The sequence below is a fragment of the Mesocricetus auratus genome, unplaced genomic scaffold (genome assembly GCF_017639785.1).
Source record: "Mesocricetus auratus isolate SY011 unplaced genomic scaffold, BCM_Maur_2.0 Super-Scaffold_100006, whole genome shotgun sequence".
Classification (NCBI taxonomy): Eukaryota; Metazoa; Chordata; class Mammalia; order Rodentia; family Cricetidae; genus Mesocricetus; species Mesocricetus auratus.
The window spans coordinates 54,957,604-54,972,073 of record NW_024429190.1 but is presented as its reverse complement, the minus strand read 5'-3'; the positions used below and the strand labels follow the sequence as shown (position 1 = coordinate 54,972,073).

At 43.6% G+C, this 14,470-nt stretch overlaps 1 protein-coding gene, 1 long non-coding RNA gene and 1 pseudogene across 7 annotated transcripts in view; 1 reads left to right on the top strand and 2 right to left on the bottom strand.

Annotated features, from left to right (window-relative positions):
- Cracd (capping protein inhibiting regulator of actin dynamics) overlaps positions 1-14,470 on the bottom strand; it is a 210,680-nt gene that overhangs the window by 63,154 nt on the left and 133,056 nt on the right. The gene's annotated exons all lie outside the window — the stretch shown is intronic.
- On the bottom strand, positions 2,012-2,125 carry LOC121140998 (annotated as a pseudogene).
- On the top strand, positions 4,345-13,142 carry LOC121140847. The gene is made up of 3 exons (XR_005877795.1): positions 4,345-4,430; positions 5,471-5,518; positions 13,003-13,142. It is a non-coding gene; the product is annotated as an uncharacterized LOC121140847 (long non-coding RNA).

Sequence of the window (14,470 nt, the reverse complement as noted above, 5' to 3'; positions counted from 1 at the left end):
ATAATCACACTAGTGACGTGTAAGGATTAGGTTAGATGGTACATTTCAATTATTTGTCATAATGCCCAACCTAAAGAAATTCTCTTCAAACTATTAACCACTGAAGTGTTAGCTAGGACTAAGACACAATTAAATCAATAAGTGGTTTTGTCTTGACCTGTGTGTGGCACGTCTTAATTATTGTATAGAAAGAGAATTGAGATGAGGAAGCAGAGATGGAAGTGTGCAAAATATATGGAAGTGAAATGAAGACAAAATAAGGAGGAAAATACTAAGGACTATGTAATTCAGAGAGATGTTAAGGAGCTCCAAGTTTTTTGCTGTTGTTGTTTTTAGAGCAATGCAGATATAAATTGATTTCCTTTTTAAAGACTTCTTTATGTACTATGTATACAGTGTTCTGCCTGCATGTATGCCTACGTGCCAGAAGAGTGCACCATATCTCATTACAGATGGCTGTGAGCCACCATGTGGTTGCTGGGAATTGAACTCAGGACCTTTTGAAGAGCAGCTAGTGCTCTTGACCTCTGAGCCATCTCTCCAGACCATAAATTGTTTTCTTAACCCCATTTTACCACAGTTCAGAATATCAGATCTCACCGGCATGTGCAAGTGTTCTGGGTTGAGAAGAATAATGTCCACTCTTCTAGACACTGCTGTCTACCATTCTCAACAAGCACACAGACAAGTGACACGCGTAGTGCCATCATATGCAGAGGTGACAATGATTTACACAGAATAAAAGGAGGCTTTCGGGAACTGCAAGATAAGAAATTTCCCTTCTCTCCCAGACAGCTAGGAACCTATTCTACCCTAGTAGGCATTGAATTCAGAAGATGTGCTACAAGGCTCTAGCGTTCAGAGGTATTCTCCTGCCTCTCCTGATTCAGGAGGCCTCTGTGAGGATCATGGATCTGGCAGCTCTAGAAGGTAACAGCCAATGTTAGGTTCCTTGTTTTAGTGAAGTTTAACATGTCTTATGTTTCACTACTTGATTGCATTGTGCATTTAAAAAGATTAATTTCTTTTTATTTTATGTGCATGGGAGTTTTACCTGCATTTTGTATCTGTGCATGTAGTAGTATGTACATGTAGTACCCCCAGAGGCCAGAAGATGGCATCATATCCCCTGGAACTGAACTTATAGGGGGCTATTAATTGTCATGTGGGTGCTGAGAACCAAACTTGGGTCCTCTGCAAGAGCAACAAGTGCCCTTAACCACAGAGCCATACTGCCAGTCTGTATCTTAAAAGTAAATGACAGGACAGTCAGAGCTACATGGAGAGAAATAGACAAACAAACAAACCAACCCAAAAACCAAACCAAAACAAAAGCAAATGATGAAATAATGGCTGGGGTTTTCAGCTCAGTGGAAGGCACTTGGCCAGTGTGCACAAGGTCCTAGGCTCTATCCCCAGCACTGCACAGATCAATGAAATAAAATGAAAACGTATGCTTATCTAACAGGCTGCTCTTTGTCTTTCTGTATCCATCATATACTCTACTGCCGTATGATGAGAGTCAGATAGGCAGTTAACTACTTCTGGTTGAATTATAGCTCTAGCTCACCCATGAGCGAGCAGAGATATTGTGAGAATATTGCCCATTGACGTGAAAAAGAAAGTTCTTTGAAAACAAATTGCACTGGGTATCTTCAAGGCTCCTGACTGTTCAGTGGGCAGCAGATACTGCTCTTGTTTGGCTGCAAGAAGAGCCTGTGTCAGGCTGATAAGGCAAGAATTCTCCAGTGGGATCCCCTAGCCCCGTCACTGGAAAGGTTAGAGGCATATTATGGTACTGCTGGGATGTCCCATCCATCTCCTTGGGTGTATGACACAGGATCCTCAACCACACTTAACCTGTCAGGGAAAACACCATGATCACATTCCTCAGCCTCCCAGGATACATTCTAAAACATTCTCTCTGTGTCATCCCATGTAAAAGCCAACCCAGATAAACAATGGGACTTTTAGAGTATGGCTTGTTCTCCTGGTTAAGCAGGCAGATTCCAACCACGGAGTGTAACTCTGAAAGCCCCAAATGGCTTTTCTTGCTCAGGGGCCATGCTAGCTACTCTTCTCTGTATCATTCCAATTTTAGTATATGTGCCACCGAAGTGAGCACCCAAATGGCTTTTCTTTAGCACTTGCTAAACAACTGCCCAATCATAGAAAGTAGCTAAACCAAAGACTCAGAACACAGTTAATGAAACCAGAATGAAAACTATCGGAAGAGAAGAACCTCATCACACAGGACTGATGGAACAAGACTCATGAGCTTCAAAAGAGACTATCTACCATACAGAAGTCAAGCTGGACCTGGCCTGAAAACCTCCAACTTGCTGGCTAGCTTTCATAGCTCCAGAAGGTACCGCACAAGTTGCTGGAGGAAAGAAGCCATCAATGATGTCACATAGCATCAGGTCCTACATACTATAACACTGACCTGCCTGGGAAGAAGCCCCATTGGTACAATAGCGGCATGAAGATTATGGGGTAACCAACTGCTTCTGAATTGGATTTGAGCCTCCTCACAGGAGGAAATTCATGCCTGGTACTACAAACCTGGTCAAAAGCTCATGGGTGAGAGGTCACAGGCCCTAGGCGGAATCTACTACCATTCTCTTGTTAAAGGGACATATGATTAAACTGTCTTCTATATACTTATGTTTAAGTCAGGCATGATGGTACATACCTTTAATTCCAGCACTCAGGAGGAGGCAAAGGCAGGTGGATATCTGTGAATTCACAACTAGTCCAGTCTACATAGTAAGTTCCAGGTCACCTAGGGCTACATAATAAGACCCTGTCTCAGGGACTGGAGAGATGGCTCAGTGGTTAAGAGCACTGGCTTCTCTTCCAGAGGATCCAAGTTCAATTCTAAGCACCCACATGGCAGCTCACAACTGTCTGTAACTATAGTTCCAGCGGATCCGGCATCCTCACGCAGATATATATACAGGCAAAACACCAACACACATAAAATAAAGATAAACAAATAATTTTTAAAAAGACCCTGTCTCGCCGAGCGGTGGGGGCGCATGCCTTTAATCCCAGCCCTCGGGAGGCAGAGACAGGTGGATCTCTGTAAGTTAGAGACCAAGCCTGGTCTACCAAGCAAGTTCCAGGACAGCCTCCAAAACAATACCCTGTCTGAAAACAAAAACAAAAACAAAACAAAACAAAAGACCCTGTCTCTAAATACATATGTTTATACACATAGATTATTTCTGCCCTCAACTTCTCTCTGCAGTGGTCAGCAGTTAATGCAGACATTCCTAATGGACAAAGTGGTATATTGAATACTCAGCTTCTCCCAATGCCAAGGTTGAGGAAACCCTGAGGAAGAAGAGGCGAAAAGCATGTAAGAGGATGGGAGGGGTGTTGACATGATGAGGCCATGGCAGTCATTAACTCATTACAGGTATGGTTACCCATGGAAGATCAAGCCAACAAGACCAGCCAACATTCCAACAGGCAGCACTAATTGAACTCAGTGAGTTATTTAAAAAAAGAGGGAGGAGGAGCATATGAGGAGGGAGGGGTGTGTGTTGAGGGTACCTGGGAAAGCAGGAGGGAAGGTGTGAAATACACTGCTCACATGAAACTGTCAAAGAGTAAATAGAAGGTACTCTACAAAAAAGAATACTGTCCACATGTGACGGTAACTTTTAGCTTATATGTAAGGCAGAGAGCAGCCTTGAGCAGGAAGGTCTTGGGCCATTCAGCTTGTACAACTCCTACAGAGGACAATGGCTACACAGCACAAAGCTTGGATTATATGGAATGTTCTTGTTTTAGCTACAATGCAACCTTTTCCTCTCAGTCAACCAAGTTTCTTAAAACACAGGTGTGTGAGTGGAACATCAGAGGGTCCACTCTAAGGCACACTGTTGCTTTCAACACAGAGCTTCACAAACAATGAGAGAGTAGAGGATACACCCCTGCAGAAACCCTTACGGAGGGAAGAAGTTAGAAGCAAAATCACAAGATGGTTTTTCCTCAGCTTCCCAGCTTCAGAGAGCAAGTGCAGAGACTTTCTTTCACATACTGCACACTTACCTTCCCTGCTGACCAAAGTCTAGCATTTCCTGTTCAAGATGCAAAATTCTTCCATGTGATCAGCTGTCCCAGTCAGAGGCACTGAGAGCTGGTGCTGGAGGTAGGCGTGGCCCACGTGATGAGCCCAGGAGGTGTTTTATGTTGTGACTGAACTTCTACAGTAGGAGTCAGGCACCGTTGGGCTGACTTTTGACATGGTTCCAATTCCAGTAAGAAGAAAACAGCCCCTGGAATATCCAACCCAGGATTCTGCCCCTGGCAGTTGCTCTGAGGGGTGCTATAGAGGCAGTGTAACTGACTCCATGCCGCTGTGGGAGCCTGCCTTCCAGAAGCTGTCGGCTGCCTGACCACATTGCATTCCCCTCCAGGTGAAGGGATCATGTCCCTTTCTTACAATAGACAGAAGGAAGAATAAGAGGGAAGGGATTAGACACTTGCACACCTGCATGGCTTGGCATCTCAAAGAAGTTTCCTTTCTCCTCTGGTGAGCTGCGCTGCAGAACACCAGCTCTGGCCATGGTGCACTAGGGCAGGCAGGCAGTCTTAGCCTAGGAAGACTGCAGACAATAGTTCCTGTCTCTCCTTCTCCATCTGTAGCCACCTAGGTCAAAGGCCAAATGGTGCTTCTTGGGATAACCGATTAAGGCACAGTCACCTCAGAGCCTATGTCTTGCCTGAATTTTCTTGAAAAGAGGAAAGCAAATAAAGCAGTTGGATATAAGCTAGAAAAATAAAGTTGCCTATGACTCCTAGTGTAAATCGCTTGTGAAATCATCCATGGATTCATTAGAAGCCTCTATAGAAAGCCGAAAGTGACTGCATGTTGGGGAGATTACAGGGCCCTGGGTAGCATTAGGCATTCTGCTCTTACGTCTGACTTCCGTAAATAGCCCCAGCCAAGACAGTGACTCATCCTGGCTGTCAAGAGTTAAATAGGAGCTTGATTTGCAGTGGCAGAGTAAGCTGAACAGTGCTCCTCAAACACAGTTCTGGCCTGGTAATTCTGAAAGATTGATTGAAGTCAGTGCAGAAGACGGAAAACTACTATTACCATCTTACACTAAAGAGAGGTGACCAACATATAATGAGAAGCCCCATTGCTCTGGTTCAGAAAATCAGCAAACACTATTCCGGGGGTGGGTGGGTAGGTGTGGAGTTTGTGTAATGAAATCTATTACATTTATTTATTATTTTTGGCTTTTGGAGGCATGGATTTTCTGTGTGTATGCCATCTGTTATAAACATAAGACTCAGGGAGATTTTTCACATACTCAGAGATTACTCTGCACAGACAATTCTAAAGAAGCTGTAAAATTCCCAGCAAATAAAATTCAGTAATAAAGGTAGATAGTCCTTTCATTGAGATTCAGTTTCACTCACTCAGCAATTATTTATTGCTTTTCCACAGTGAGAAAAACATTCCAGAGAGGATTAAGGTGGGCCTAGAACAAGAAAGGTAAGGGCCTGCTTTGTGAGGCAGAGTGTTTACTGCAAGAGGGGCTATTATCCCCAGATGAAGAAAGCTGGCTGCAAGGAAATGAATTAATTGTTCTTGAAGAATGGATTAAAACCTAGGATGCTCAGAAGCCAGGGGAAAGTGTCTGGGTGCTGAATACAGGAAAACGGGGGTGAGTAAGGGCGGGGAAGGCATAGGGAAGGCTGGCTGAAGCAGGAACACTTCGGGCTGGACTCCACGGGCATGGAACAGCCTTCCAGCCTAGATTAACAGACGGCTGTCTGTGGACTGCAGGGATCTGGGGGTAGCAGCCATGTTTGAAGTTTAACAATCAGGATGAAAGCACAGCCACTGCTGGGGGCTTGGTGCATAATAGTCTTTCTTGAACATGCAGTTTCTTATGGCCGCTTCAGGACACGGCACCAGAGGCCACCCAGACTCGAGAAATCTGGAAATGGTTGCTGGGCCGCCAGCATATGAACACTAGATAGCAGTCAGTTTTGGAGAACCACCATTGTGTGACAACTGAAGGGAGCACTGCCTACCTACTCCTTCATATTCTAGAACTTTCTGAAGTTCCCAAAACTTATCAACTCCAACCAAATACAAAGTGACCCTGAATCTCTAGCGTGCTTCCATTTTTCCAGAAAGACAACTTTGCTGTAGTCCAGCAAAACAAAAACACAGCTTTTGAAAGACTTATGATCAACTTACATATATCTTAAGAACATAAGTGTGTCCTTAGCATGTTATAATTATTCCTATACATTTGATAAAAATATTATAAACTAATATCAGAAATACTGTCATGAGTCAACTTTTACATCTCCTAAATCCATATTATACAAACTATTTTAGTGGTTTTTTTTTGTAACTTCCCTTCACTGTTTTTAACCTTTCTAAATGCTAAGATTACAGTAATATTCATTTTTTTCTTGCTGTTACCCATCCTTTTATTTTTAATTTTACTTTCTGCAGTTTTATCTCCCAACCCTCCTATCAAATTATCTGCTCCTTAAATGATTAATTTCTTGGAGCCCTCTTTATTGCCTGCACGAACAGCACCCTACTCTTTATTCTGTTTTCAGTGTACTCTTCCAGTGTCTTGGCCGATTCGGCTCCATGTTCTTTGAAGTTTTCTTCTGCCCCATGCATCCCAATTCCTTTGAGCTCCCCTTTCCGCTTCTCTTCAAGAGAGGCTGAAGCTGCTTGTGTTGGATGCTTTCATTAAAAGTCTCATGATGCTTGGTTAGTCATTCATATTTAATAATGGGCCACTAAGAATCTGATTTTAAGCTAGCACATGGTATGAATTAACAGATTTCATCAGAGAGTATTTGAGTAAAAAGCCAAAGATTGTTTTAAAATTTTTTCATTAGTAAGAAGAGATGGTTTTTGTTGTTGTTGTTGAAAGAGGGTCACTATGTAGCCCAGGCTAGTCTCAAACTCACTATTTCAATATGTATCCCGGGCAGGCTTTGAATCTGCAGTCTTCCTCAGCCTCCCAATTGCTAGGCTTACAGGCATGTACCATCAAACCGTACCCTTGCACTTCTCATTAGTCAGTTTACAACAAACAGGCCCAGAAGCACAGTGACTCAAACCAGACAACTATTTCTAGTTGAACATCACGTATGATGATGAACAGTGCAGGAAAGTAGACCCTGCGATTCCTTCATCTAAGGAATGCTTAACCTAATGCTTCCTTCTCCCCCCTTCTTCCCCTCCATCCCCCTCTTCTCCTTCCCTTTCTTCCTTCTACTCTCCCTCCTTTCATTCACTTCCACTCTCCCACCTTCTCTTCCCTCACTGTATATGAGAGTTCACATGTGTGAGAGTGAGTGTGTATATGTGTCTGTGTGTGAGCACACATATGAAGTCTATAGGTCAACTTCAGGAATTGTCCCTCTGGTGTTGTTGTCATTGTCCCTGGTGTTGTTGTCATTGTCCCTCTGGTGTTGTTGTCATTGTCCCTCTGGTGTTGTTGTCATTGTCCCTCTGGTGTTGTTCTCATTGTTTCCCTGGTGTTGTTCTCATTGTTCCTCTGGTGTTGTTGTCATTGTTTCCCTGGTGTTGTTCTCATTGTCCCTCTGGTGTTGTTCTCACTGTTTCCCTGGTGTTGTTCTCATTGTCCCTCTAGTGTTGTTCTCGTTGTTTCCCTGGTGTTGTTGTCAGTTTCCCTGGTGTTGCTGTCATTGTCCCTCTGGTGTTGTTCTCATTGTCCCTCTAGTGTTGTTCTCACTGTTTCCCTGGTGTTGTTCTCATTGTCCCTCTGGTGTTGTTCTCACTGTTTCCCTGGTGTTGTTCTCATTGCTTCCCTGGTGTTGTTCTCACTGTTTCCCTGGTGTTGTTCTCATTGTCCCTCTAGTGTTGTTCTCATTGTTTCCCTGGTGTTGTTCTCATTGTTTCCCTGGTGTTGCTGTCATTGTCCCTCTGGTGTTGCTGTCATTGTCCCTCTGGTGTTGTTCTCATTGTCCCTCTGGTGTTGTTATCATTGTTCCTCTGGTGTTGTTCTCATTGTTTCCCTGGTGTTGTTCTCATTGTTTCCCTGGTGTTGTTCTCATTGTTTCCCTGGTGTTGTTCTCATTGTTCCTCTGGTGTTGTTGTCATTGTCCCTCTAGTGTTGTTCTCATTGTTTCCCTGGTGTTGTTGTCAGTTTCCCTGGTGTTGCTGTCATTGTCCCTCTGGTGTTGTTCTCATTGTCCCTCTAGTGTTGTTCTCACTGTTTCCCTGGTGTTGTTCTCATTGTCCCTCTGGTGTTGTTCTCATTGTCCCTCTAGTGTTGTTCTCACTGTTTCCCTGGTGTTGTTCTCATTGTTTCCCTGGTGTTGTTCTCACTGTTTCCCTGGTGTTGTTCTCATTGTTTCCCTGGTGTTGTTCTCATTGTTTCCCTGGTGTTGTTCTCATTGTTTCCCTGGTGTTGTTCTCACTGTTTCCCTGGTGTTGTTCTCATTGTCCCTCTAGTGTTGTTCTCACTGTTTCCCTGGTGTTGTTCTCATTGTCCCTCTAGTGTTGTTCTCATTGTCCCTCTAGTGTTGTTCTCACTGTTTCCCTGGTGTTGCTGTCATTGTCCCTCTGGTGTTGCTGTCATTGTCCCTCTGGTGTTGTTCTCATTGTCCCTCTAGTGTTGTTCTCACTGTTTCCATGGTGTTGTTCTCATTGTCCCTCTAGTGTTGTTCTCACTGTTTCCCTGGTATTGTTCTCATTGTCCCTCTAGTGTTGTTCTCATTGTTTCCCTGGTGTTGTTGTCAGTTTCCCTGGTGTTGTTCTCATTGTTTCCCTGGTGTTGTTCTCATTGTTTCCCTGGTGTTGTTGTCATTGTCCCTCTAGTGTTGTTATCATTGTTCCTCTGGTGTTGTTCTCATTGTCCCTCTGGTGTTGTTATCATTGTTCCTCTGGTGTTGTTCTCATTGTTTCCCTGGTGTTGTTCTCATTGTTCCTCTGGTGTTGTTGTCATTGTCCCTCTAGTGTTGTTCTCATTGTTTCCCTGGTGTTGTTGTCAGTTTCCCTGGTGTTGCTGTCATTGTCCCTCTGGTGTTGTTCTCATTGTCCCTCTAGTGTTGTTCTCACTGTTTCCCTGGTGTTGTTCTCACTGTTTCCCTGGTGTTGTTCTCATTGTTTCCCTGGTGTTGTTCTCACTGTTTCCCTGGTGTTGTTCTCATTGTTTCCCTGGTGTTGTTCTCATTGTTTCCCTGGTGTTGTTCTCACTGTTTCCCTGGTGTTGTTCTCATTGTCCCTCTGGTGCTGTTCTCATTGTCCCTCTAGTGTTGTTCTCACTGTTTCCCTGGTGTTGTTCTCATTGTTTCCCTGGTGTTGTTCTCACTGTTTCCCTGGTGTTGTTCTCATTGTTTCCCTGGTGTTGTTCTCATTGTTTCCCTGGTGTTGTTCTCACTGTTTCCCTGGTGTTGTTCTCACTGTTTCCCTGGTGTTGTTCTCACTGTTTCCCTGGTGTTGTTCTCATTGTCCCTCTAGTGTTGTTCTCATTGTTTCCCTGGTGTTGTTGTCAGTTTCCCTGGTGTTGCTGTCATTGTCCCTCTGGTGTTGCTGTCATTGTCCCTCTGGTGTTGTTCTCATTGTCCCTCTAGTGTTGTTCTCACTGTTTCCCTGGTGTTGTTCTCATTGTCCCTCTAGTGTTGTTCTCATTGTTTCCCTGGTGTTGTTGTCAGTTTCCCTGGTGTTGCTGTCATTGTCCCTCTGGTGTTGTTCTCATTGTCCCTCTAGTGTTGTTCTCACTGTTTCCCTGGTGTTGTTCTCATTGTCCCTCTGGTGCTGTTCTCATTGTCCCTCTAGTGTTGTTCTCACTGTTTCCCTGGTGTTGTTCTCATTGTTTCCCTGGTGTTGTTCTCACTGTTTCCCTGGTGTTGTTCTCATTGTTTCCCTGGTGTTGTTCTCATTGTTTCCCTGGTGTTGTTCTCACTGTTTCCCTGGTGTTGTTCTCACTGTTTCCCTGGTGTTGTTCTCACTGTTTCCCTGGTGTTGTTCTCATTGTCCCTCTAGTGTTGTTCTCATTGTTTCCCTGGTGTTGTTGTCAGTTTCCCTGGTGTTGCTGTCATTGTCCCTCTGGTGTTGCTGTCATTGTCCCTCTGGTGTTGTTCTCATTGTCCCTCTAGTGTTGTTCTCACTGTTTCCATGGTGTTGTTCTCATTGTCCCTCTAGTGTTGTTCTCACTGTTTCCCTGGTATTGTTCTCATTGTCCCTCTAGTGTTGTTCTCATTGTTTCCCTGGTGTTGTTGTCAGTTTCCCTGGTGTTGTTCTCATTGTTTCCCTGGTGTTGTTGTCATTGTCCCTCTAGTGTTGTTCTCATTGTTTCCCTGGTGTTGTTCTCATTGTTTCCCTGGTGTTGTTCTCACTGTTTCCCTGGTGTTGTTCTCATTGTCCCTCTAGTGTTGTTCTCACTGTTTCCCTGGTGTTGTTCTCATTGTCCCTCTAGTGTTGTTCTCATTGTTTCCCTGGTGTTGTTGTCAGTTTCCCTGGTGTTGCTGTCATTGTCCCTCTGGTGTTGCTGTCATTGTCCCTCTGGTGTTGTTCTCATTGTCCCTCTAGTGTTGTTCTCACTGTTTCCATGGTGTTGTTCTCATTGTCCCTCTAGTGTTGTTCTCACTGTTTCCCTGGTATTGTTCTCATTGTCCCTCTAGTGTTGTTCTCATTGTTTCCCTGGTGTTGTTGTCAGTTTCCCTGGTGTTGTTCTCATTGTTTCCCTGGTGTTGTTCTCATTGTTTCCCTGGTGTTGTTGTCATTGTCCCTCTAGTGTTGTTCTCATTGTTCCTCTGGTGTTGTTCTCATTGTCCCTCTGGTGTTGTTATCATTGGTCCTCTGGTGTTGTTCTCATTGTTTCCCTGGTGTTGTTCTCATTGTTTCCCTGGTGTTGTTCTCATTGTTTCCCTGGTGTTGTTCTCATTGTTCCTCTGGTGTTGTTGTCATTGTCCCTCTGGTGTTGTTCTCATTGTTTCCCTGGTGTTGTTCTCATTGTTTCCCTGGTGTTGTTCTCATTGTTCCTCTGGTGTTGTTGTCATTGTCCCTCTGGTGTTGTTATCATTGTCCCTCTGGTGTTGTTCTCACTGTTTCCCTGGTGTTGTTCTCATTGTCCCTCTGGTGTTGTTCTCATTGTCCCTCTAGTGTTGTTCTCACTGTTTCCCTGGTGTTGTTCTCATTGTTCCTCTGGTGTTGTTGTCATTGTCCCTCTGGTGTTGTTCTCATTGTCCCTCTGGTGTTGTTCTCATTGTTCCTCTAGTGTTGTTCTCATTGTTCCTCTGGTGTTGTTCTCATTGTTCCTCTGGTGTTGTTCTCATTGTCCCTCTGGTGTTGTTCTCACTGTTACCTCTGGTGTTGTTCTCATTGTTCCTTTGGTGTTCTTATTGTTCCCTGGTGTTCTCATGGGCCCAGAGCTTGTTGAGTACACCACGTGTTAGTCCCCAGGGATCCACCTGTCTCTGTCTCCTCAACATTAAGATTACAACCACGTACATGTATCAGGCTTCTTTGTGTGTATGGGTGACAGTTCCTGGGTTTGAACTCAGGAACTCATCCTTGCAGAGTAAGTACTTTAATGACCAAGCTATCCCATCAGCTCTGTTTTGACTTGGTACTATGGATACATGCTGAATGGTTTTTATCAACCTGACACAAACCTAGTGAAATCTAGGAGAAGGAAATGCTTAATTGAGGAAACACTTCCATAAGATTGTCCTGTAGGCAGGTGTGTAGGCAGATCTGTCTTGATTAATGATCAGCGTAAGAAGACCCAGCTCACTATGGGTGGTGTCATCCCTGGGCTTATGATCCTGGGCTGTATAAGAAAGAGAGCTGAACAAGTCATGGGGAACACGCCAGTGAGCAGCTCTCCTCCACGGCCTCTGTTTCCATTCCTGGTTCCAGGTTCCTACCTTGAGTTCCTGCCTTGATTTCCCTTCATAATGGACTGAGATAAGGACATGCTAAAAAACACACCCAAGTTGCTTTTGGTCATGGTGTATTATCACAGCAATGGAAGCCCTAAGACAGGACAGAGACCAGAGCAATGCTGCATCTCCCATTACTTCTCCTTCGACTTTGCTGTTCCAGGATCTTAGAGTGCTGATCTTCCCTCTGGGGTTGAGGCTGCCTCTTCAGTACCAACACATCCAACCACTAAGAGAGCAAAAACACAAGGACAGCACGTTTCTTCTAATGAGTATATAGCAGGATCTGGACTCAGACTCTGGGGATGAGGGTAGATGTCTGGAAAGAAAGTTTTTAATGTAGGCAACTGTATTCTTGGTCAAAATGTGAGAGAATTCTAGTAGTCAAAAAAGAAAAGGGAGAGTCATGATATAGGGCACCAGAGGAGTAAGAGGTCCGGACCCTTTCTCTGAAAATGAAAAGCCATGGATTCCTTCCAGATTTATATGGCTTAATGAACCAAGACCTCCCAGAAGCAGTGACCCAGGTGATCCAACATCTAAAACAGGTGAGATGATGCAGTCTTGCAGACTATAAAAACAAGGACTTAGCTAGGTTTCTGTGTTTTGTCATGATCCCCATATATGGACAGCGCCCCCAACCAGCAAGAAGCAGTTTGGAATGAACAACGCCCAAATTCCCAACTATTGCTTATAAAATTTTGTTTTCATTTCAGTGGGGTTGCTTATTAAAGGGTAATGATCATAGTCAATCTCTTTCTAAAGGGAAAAAAGGGAATAGGATATAGAAATGAATACTTTGTCTTGGAATGGATTTTCATTTATTGTTACAAATTTAAGATCAATTTTGTGATATATATATATATTTCTCCTCTTGTTTACATATTGTGTTTATACAGCTCTCTTAAAAATGTAATGTATAATTAAATACAGATTATAGTTACCTATAATAGTCAAAACTTATAGTTACATTAGTTAGTTTTTCTAGATATACAGAGATGTATTTGAGATGGATAGATATTCTTCAAACCTTTCAGACCTACAGAATATATGGCATTTAAATGATTTAGGGTTTTTTCATTATAGTGAGACACAACTGCTTCTGATACACCAATTATGTCTGAATGGAAGATGAGCATTGAAGAAATTCGTTGTGGAGTTTGCTTTCAACATGGCAAGATTAGCCATTTGGGCAAGAATCTGCTCTTGCCTGGACTGTTTGACTGTTTCTGTAAAAACTGAACATGCAGGACCCACAGGAAAGTGACTGCTGAACTTAGACAGTCCTACAGGGCTCCTGCTTCATGGAAGAGTCTGCCAGACATTCTGCAGAAAACGGAAAAATGACTGACAAACTGCCAATGCAGGCAGACAGTTTAAAATTTCCTGCTTTGCTGAGAAGTGTTCCAGACACACTATGGCCTATGGGCTGAAGATGGATGCCCCAATGTTACAGAGGAACTTCAGGTGACTGTCCAGGTAGCAAGATGTCTCTGTCAATTCTAGAGTTTATATATTATCCTTCTATGGTCTTTGATGGAGTTGAAGACAGCTAGTTATAATTATAGTTTTCCTTAGTTATGATAAAAGATAAGCTACAAATAAGACTTTAGACTCACAAAGATAGGATAGATGATATTTTCTTTAAATCTTACTAAATGTTAATGGACTAAATATTATAACTATAGTCTTACTTGATAACTGTTCTGTTATATATAATTTGACTATGTTAAAGTAAAAAAGCCTTTCTTTTTATTTAGACAGAAAAGAGGAGAAGATGGGGGAAGTCCTGTGTACATGTGCTTCTCTTTTGGCTGATTAAATAAAGCACTGTTGGCCAATAGGGAAGCAAGATAGGTGGGACTAGGAGTCGAGGAGGATTCTGGGAAAGAGAGGCACGGTCAGTCATGATGTAGGACTGGAGGAGTAGGAGTTCTGGACCTTTTCTCCAGTAAGAGAACACCACATGGAAATACTCAGATTAGCAGTTATGGGATAATAATTAAGTCAGAGATAGCCGATAAGAAATCAAAGCAAACAGCCAACAGCTTCATTATTAAAAAAAGAAAGAAAAGGGAGACTAGACATTGGGGAGCATTGGTCCTTCTCTAAACTTGGTACTTTCATATGTCAGCATCCTCAGGTTTCCCAGGGTTCTGATGGTGGGTCTCCCGTATCTCACCCACATGCTAGGATGTTGGTAGTCACTGTGCTGTGTACACACTTCCACCTACTCCCATTCTCACTAGGTCTTCTTATCCTTGGCCTCCCATTCTGAGTCTCAGTCTGGTTGCTCTCTGATTTGTTTCTCCAGAGAATAGGCTTCATATTTCATATGGTACAGAGATCTGGTTAGCCATCTGGACGGAATGGGGCAGAGAAACAGCCCCAACTGTGCTTGGGACAGAACTCCCCAAATCCCCATTCCCAGCCTCCCACCCACCCTGGGCTCTTGGGTTTCTTGAACTCTCGTTTCTGGGCCTTTTAGTGGTTTTTGGGGGTGATGTTGAAACCTGGCCACCTCTCTAGTGCTCGGGCACAGTTCCTCTGTCAT